Source organism: Nycticebus coucang, chromosome 15 (genome assembly GCF_027406575.1).
Source record: "Nycticebus coucang isolate mNycCou1 chromosome 15, mNycCou1.pri, whole genome shotgun sequence".
NCBI classification, from domain to species: Eukaryota; Metazoa; Chordata; class Mammalia; order Primates; family Lorisidae; genus Nycticebus; species Nycticebus coucang.
In genome coordinates this window covers 14,438,861-14,446,208 of record NC_069794.1, presented here as the reverse complement: position 1 = coordinate 14,446,208, position 7,348 = coordinate 14,438,861, and the positions used below count along the sequence as shown (strand labels likewise).

At 39.4% G+C, this 7,348-nt stretch overlaps 1 non-coding gene across 1 annotated transcript; it reads right to left on the bottom strand.

Annotated features, from left to right (window-relative positions):
* Positions 1-6,766: 6,766 nt before the first annotated feature.
* LOC128567098 (small nucleolar RNA SNORA16B/SNORA16A family) lies at positions 6,767-6,901 on the bottom strand. The gene has a single exon (XR_008374764.1). It is a non-coding gene; the product is annotated as a small nucleolar RNA SNORA16B/SNORA16A family (small nucleolar RNA).
* Between the last annotated feature and the right edge of the window lie 447 nt (positions 6,902-7,348).

Genomic DNA, 7,348 nt, shown 5'->3' with positions numbered 1-7,348 from the left:
AAAAACAGGGAGGTAGACCTATGGATCAGAACCCAGAACTCAGAGATGAAATCACCCTCATATTCCCATCTGATATTTGATGAAACAAATTAAAACATATGCTGGGGAATAGAATCCCTGTTTAATGCTGGGGAAACTGGATAGCCACATTTAAAGACTGACCTGTGTACAGGATCTGCACTTCTCACCACTCACACAAATTAATTCATGATATGGACAGAATATTTAAACTTAAGGCAGGAAACTATAAGAATCCTGGAAGAAAATGTTGGAAAAACTCTTTTAGATATCAGCCTAGGCAAAGAAGCCATTAAAAAGACCCCAAAAGCAATCACAGCAACAACAAAATTAAATAAATGGGGCCTGATCAAATTAAAAGCCACCTGTATAGTCAATCAAAAGAGCAAATAGCCCACAGAATGGGAGAAAATATTCACATGCTTTCAATGCTCTTGCCTCTGGATGTCTGACTTATTCATGCAACAGTTTTTTTTTTAACTGTTTTTTTAACAGTTTTTTTTTTTTTAATCGAAAGCATTGTGCTAAATGCCTACATCTCCTTTGATTCTCAGAACTAGCCTTAATGGGCACATTAAGACTCAAAGAAGTTTAATAAATTGCCAAAGGTCAATCACTGCTGTAGGTCAGCAATGATTTGAACACACAGTGTCTGACACCAGAGTTTGTGCTCTTCACCACTATACTATTATCAGACTGTATTTTACAGGTAATCTATTATTTTACCATCTCTCCTCAGTATTAAATGTAACTTGAGCTCAAGCTGTGTTTTCCTTTGGATTCTAGCTCTTTGGGAGGGAGGGTCAGTTGAATAGGTCCATCAGGAGTCCACTTGGAGAAGGTATTAGTGGAGATCTCATCCTCAGGGAATAAAAATTGTAGTGCACAAGTTCAAGCTGGTAAAAATGATCCAAGGTCAAAGGGAACTGCAGTTCTGTGTACACACCATGATCTATTATTTCACTCAGAGTTTCTTCCAGCCTCTCTCAGAAATTCATGTTGGGATTATAGCATTATTAGGGGAGTGGGGCAAGGGACCATCAGTGGTAACTAAGTTGATCTTGGGCAGTACCATCACCCTTAGTTCAGATAGAAACAACCTTAGCTTAGGATTGAGCACCTGTGACAGGAGCCTTCACATCTTGGATAGGCACCAGTAATGAGTCAGTGTCTTCTGGGTACCTTGGCACTGTAGTTACCATCTGTGGCATCACCACAACATAAGGGGAAAGAAAGTGGCAGAAGTCACAGTATAGCAAAGGATTTCATTTGAGAAGCTCACTGGAGATCACTTCCTTTGGGCTTCTGGAACAAATTAAAAGGAACGTGCATGGCCCTGGAGTTTGGGTAGAGCAGCCAGTGATGGGGTCAAAGGAATTCTGTATGACCCATTTTTTAATTTCAAGCTGTGTGCACTGAGAAATATAGGTTAAATAGGTTATATAATTACATCCCAAACCAAGATACACAAAAAATTAAAAACAGCTCAAATCTAGAGCTTTGAAACTGAACTCAAAAAAAAAAAAAACTAAAACAAAAATAGTTTATTTGCAGAGAGCAAGAAGGGTGTCAAACTAAATAACAAAAAGAGAGAGGCTCGCTAAAGGAAAAGGATGTTTATTCAGAAATGGAACATGGCAATGGGAACATGCATGCCATGGTGAACTGGGTGTATATTCAGGACAAAGCAACCCAGAAGTTTTTAAAGGAAAAGGGAGAAGGACTATATAAATATTTTGAGATACTAATAATTATCCTTGGCTACAAAGGTATGGTGACAGTCCAGGGTTGAACAGGCAGCTGTTGGGCGATTGTTCCTGCAGAATTACTTTCTGTGTAAGCTTTTAATGGCCTTTGAGCAAGATTGTGGTTTTTGCAGAATCTTTTGTAATAGGTTTTGTTCTTAGGTATTTATGCATGAGAACAATTTCTTCCTGGCTTTTCCTGGCTCTATTAGTCAGGGTGCTTTATTTTTTTTTTTAAATAAGTGACTTCATTGTGATTCTGACAACTATCAGTAAAGTAACCGATAAGATAAAAATGATATCTCAAAGGAGAAGGCAAATGTCACAGGCAGACCAGTGAAACAGAAATCCAGAGATATGAATTCTAGTTCTTACTCTGTCCTAAATGTTTTGCTTCATTGAGAGGCAATACATCATCTCTCTGTATAGCACAAGGCTGCCAACCCTTATATCTGCCGACCTCATGAATTCTGTGATTCAGCAATGGTTTCTACATTTTAATAATCAGCTGCCCTTTAAAATAGCTTTACAGGAGTCTCAGCCAGCATGAGTTCTGTACAACAGCAGCAGAATTGTGTGATGTTCCAGGCTCTGAAATCCACAATGGTAAAGCAATGGGAATACTGAATGCACAATGCATGTACAGTCAACTGGTGTACCCCAGCAAGTTCAGTCGGTGTAAATGAGCTCCAGTTTGGGGAAGTTAATGAGCACCTCTGGCTGAGCATGTTTTGGGTCAAGCTAATTACACATGCAGGAAAATCATCAGAGAATGTACATTCTTAGTTCACATTCCTGCAGAGTGTTTACTGATGATTTTAGTAGCCACAGGTAAAATAATATCCCATTTAAAAGGGACCCCATCGAGAACATTTCACAGCTTAGTGCCTGGTTAGCATCTGGCTGAACTTCTGCTGCCCCTCTAAGACTTCTTACTTACATGAGTCTTTACAGCATTATGATTTCACAAAGTTGGATGCGAAATTGATTTTCAGTAGGTGAAGGGCACAGGACTCTCTGAGCTGTGTGTACCACTTTACACTTGACTGCTCAGGTGTCTTCCAGGCCTCTGTTTTTATCTTCCTTCTAACATCCATCATTCTACGTACCAAATACACCCTGGGTGTTCCTGCCTCATGCCATTCCTTCTGATATGACCTCTTTACTTTCTGCCCATCAAATTGGCTGTGGGTTTGCTGTAGATGGCCTCTATCAGTTTAAGAAATGTCCCTTCTAGACCAATTTTCTTAAGTGTTCTGATCATGAAGGGATGCTGTATATTATCAAAAGTTTTTTCTGCATCAATTGAGAGAATCATATAGTCTTTATTTTTTAATTTGTTTATGTGCTGAATTATACTTACAGATTTATGAATATTGAACCAGCCTTGAGACCCTGGGATAAAACCGACTTGTTCATGATGTATAATTTGTTTGATGTGTTGCTGGATTCTGTTTGTTAGGATCTTGTTGAATATTTTTGTATCTATATTCATTAGTGATACTGGTCTATAATTTTCTTTTCTTTTTGGGTGTTTTCCTGGTTTGGAAAGAGATGAATCCAGCTACTTACCATTATTTAAGCTGTGACAAGACAATCAAAAACATTCAGTGGGGAAAAGATTCCCTATTTAACAAATAGTGCTGGGTGAACTGGCTGGCAACCTGTAGGAGACTGAAACTAGACCCACACCTTTCACCATTAACTAAGATAGACTCTCACTGGATTAAAGATTTAAACTTAAGACATGAAACTATAAAAATACTAGAAGAGAGTTCAGGGAAACCCCTTGAAGAAATCAGTCTGGACGAGTATTTTATGAGGAGGACCCCACAGGCAATTGAAGCAGCATCAAAAAATACACTACTGGGACCTGATTAAACTAAAAAGCTTCTGCACAGCCAAGGACACAGTAAGTAAAGCAAGCAGAGAGCCCTCAGAATGGGAGAAGATTTTGCAGGTTATGTCTCCGACAAAGGTTTAGTAACCAGAATCCACAGAGAACTCAAACGTATAAGCAAGAAAAGAACAAGTGATCCCATCGCAGGCTGGGCAAGGGACTTGAAGAGAAACTTCTCTGAAGAAGACATGTGCATGGCCTACAGACATATGAAAAATGCTCATCATCTTTAATCATCAGAGAAATGCAAATCAAAACTACTTTGAGATATCATCTAACTCCAGTAAGATTAGCCCATATCACAAAATCCCAAGACCAGAGATGTTGGCATGGATGTGGAGAAAAGGGAACAGCTCTACACTGCTGGTGGGAATGCAAATTAATACATTCCTTTTGGAAAGGTGTTTGGAGAACACTTAGAGATCTAAAAATAGACCTGCCATTCAATCCTATAATTCCTCCACTAGGTATATACACAGAAGACCAAAAATCACATTATAACAAAGATATTTGTACCAGAATGTTTCTTGCAGCCCAATTCATAATTGCTAAGTCATGAAAAAAGCTCAAGTACCCATCGATCCATGGATTAATAAATTGTGGTATATGTACACCATGGAATATTATACAGCCTTAAAGAAAGATGGAGACTTTACCTCTTTCATGTTTACATGGATGGAGCTGGAACATAGTCTTCTTAGTAAAGTATCTCAAGAATGGAAGAAAAGTATCCAATGTACTCAGCCCTACTATGAAACTAATTTATGGATTTCACAGGAAAGCTATAACCCAGTTATAACCTAAGAATAGGGGGAAGGGGGAGAGGCAGGGGAGGGAGGGGGTAGGTTGGGTGGAGGGAGGGTGATTGGTGGGATTCACCTGTGGTGCATCTTACAAGGGTACATGTGAAACTTAGTAAATGTAGAATATAAATGTCTTAACACAATAACTAAGAAAATGCCAGGAAGGCTATGTTAACCAGTGTGATGAAAATTTGTCAAACGGTCTATAAAACCAGTGTATGGTGCCCTGTGATCACATTATGTACACAGCTAGGATTTAATAATAAAAAATAAATAAATAAAAATAAAGAGTTATCAAAGAAAAAAGAGCAAAATGGCTTTCAGGTCCTTGCTCTCTTTTTATTCCTTTTCTATTCTATCACCCCTGGTTGGTACTTTAAAAGAACAATTTGAAGGAATAACATTAGAAAGTGCTGATCCAGAGATGTGTTTGTAACATAGAATGGCCAGTCCTTCCACACTGACCTAACAAGAAGAGTGATGCTTCTGAGTCTCCTCTGTTCTTCCATCCCTTCTTCTCCCATCAGACTTTGATCTAAGTCAGAATACAAAGGACTATTTTACCTCTAACCTTTCTCTTTTCTCATATTAATTAAGTTATAGTTTGACTGTGGCAATAAAAATCAAATTAATGGTAGTGTAAATAAGATAGATGTTTCTTTCTCTCTCACATAATAGTCCAAGCAAACACAATCCAAGAAGATTTATTGGGTACAAGAGTTACCAATCCATGGGTCCTCTCGCTAGATAACATGCTGTCTTCAACATCAGCTTCCACCACAAAGTCAAAGATAGCTGGTCCAATTTCTGCCTTCCTTTCATGTCCTGCCCAGCAAGAAGGGGGAAAAACCAGGCAGACAGTATGCATTCATGGGTCCATTCCATTTGGGAAGTTCTCTTGGTAAATTAAAAGTAGGGAAATAAATATTTAAGCAACAACTGATGTCTTACCACATATATTTATGAAATTGACATCGTTTCAGCTGACTGTAATTCATTCAAGAGTGCTCTTTGACATACTTTCTTTCTCCATCTCTCATAGAAAAAGTGATTGGAGTTTCGCCTTGTCTAGCACTTGAAGCACTCACAGATATAAATGGAAAGAGAGACACAGAAATAAAACATGGCAATACGGCATGGTAAATGTTAGCATAAAGAGGAAGAAACTATTACGTCAGCCTAGGTGCCTGTGACTGGTACTCAACATCACGGAGGGGTGATGACAGGCCTAGGAGCAAGGGCAGTCGTGAGAAAGGGGACAGCTTGTGTGAAGACATGAGTCGTGATTCATGAACTGCCACAAGTTCCTCTGAAGCTGGAGGGAGAGTGTAAAGAGGGGAACAGCAAGAGGTGTGATGCTTCAGATGAAGCTTCAGATCATGAGGGGCCACAGGCCGCACTGAGAAGTTGGGACTTTGTCTTTTGTAGGAAGCAAGAATAGATTTTTAAGGGTAGAGGAGGGACGTAGTAGAATGTGAGCACTACTGCAAGTCAAAACATACACATTACAGTTAGGGAGACTGGATACAGAGAAACAGTGTATGAAGATTTTTGTCACCCAGACTTTGAACCCTCTTGCTACAATTGGGGGCTTCCCATACCTTATAAATCTAAAGTCAACTTTCACTAGAAATGTTGAACAATGCTGGTTACTTTCTCAATCTCCTTTGCTATGGTCTATGATCCACTTTCAGTCAATCTGACTCACCTGCCTCAGGCTCTGACTTGAAAGATAGGAACAGGTGGCATGACCAACTGTCCCAGTTTGCCTGGGACTGTCCTATTTTAAAACTGAAAGTCAGTCCAGATCATACTAGGGTTGTTGGTCACCCTAGCAGGGACCACATACAAAATCTTGTAAGAACTTTTAAAGATGAGCAAGTTGGAAAGCCATTGTAAGAACTCAGGTGGGAAAACATGAGGGCCCAATGGACGGCCCAGTAGCAGGATGGTAGGGGAAACAGCGTCCGGTGACAGAAGAATCAACTGAGTGATGGTTCATGATTCGTATGGGAGGAGGCTGGTGGCAGGAAGACAAGAACCAGGGGTGGCTGAGTTTCCAGTTTCAACATCTGAATGAGAAGGTACCATTTAACAAAGACAGAGAGATGGTAAGTTCAGTCTTGGACATGCTTAATTGACAGGTCTGTGAACAATACCTAAGAGAGATTGGCACAGGCCTCAATCAGTGTTGCCCCAGAGCTGAGAAGATAGAAAGAGAAACAGGTGGAACATCTAGCACCACTCCTGGTCCACAGCCTATGAACCTTTCGTTGAATATTGTTTTGTTTTTTTTTTTTAACTGTGTTTTCCCAAAATGTTGCTGATCAGTTACAGCAAACAGAACCGCGACCGTCGAGGAAAACTGTCACTCTAGGCTCCTCTTTGACCACAGCAGCTATATGGAAGCAGCTGCAGCTTCGATAAGGGCCACTCGTTGAATATTGTTAAGTGTTGAGTATTGTGTTCCCCTCATCAGTTCTTTGCACACAACAGACACTCAAGAAGTTTGTGGTAATTGAGTGATTCATTCATCAGCTCAGCGCACTGGAGACATCTACCTTTGAACTACCTTTTTCACTTACCTAGTTCACTTATAGGCTGTGAAATACAGAAGGCTTCTTACAAGAGGAAAACATTCTTCTATTATCTGAGTCCCACTTTAATTTCTCACTATTAGAACATTGTGTTCATTTCTTGAACCAAGTAAATGGAAGTAACGTTAAAGATCAATAAGATCAAGAGGAATTGTAATTCGAATCAAAATCTTTACTTTTTACATCTTCAGAAAACATTACTTTCCTTAAATATTCCAAGGAGCTAGGTTGAAACAACATTATTATTTTTAAAGTAAGCCCATTGGGGAAGAAATTAGAGTAAAA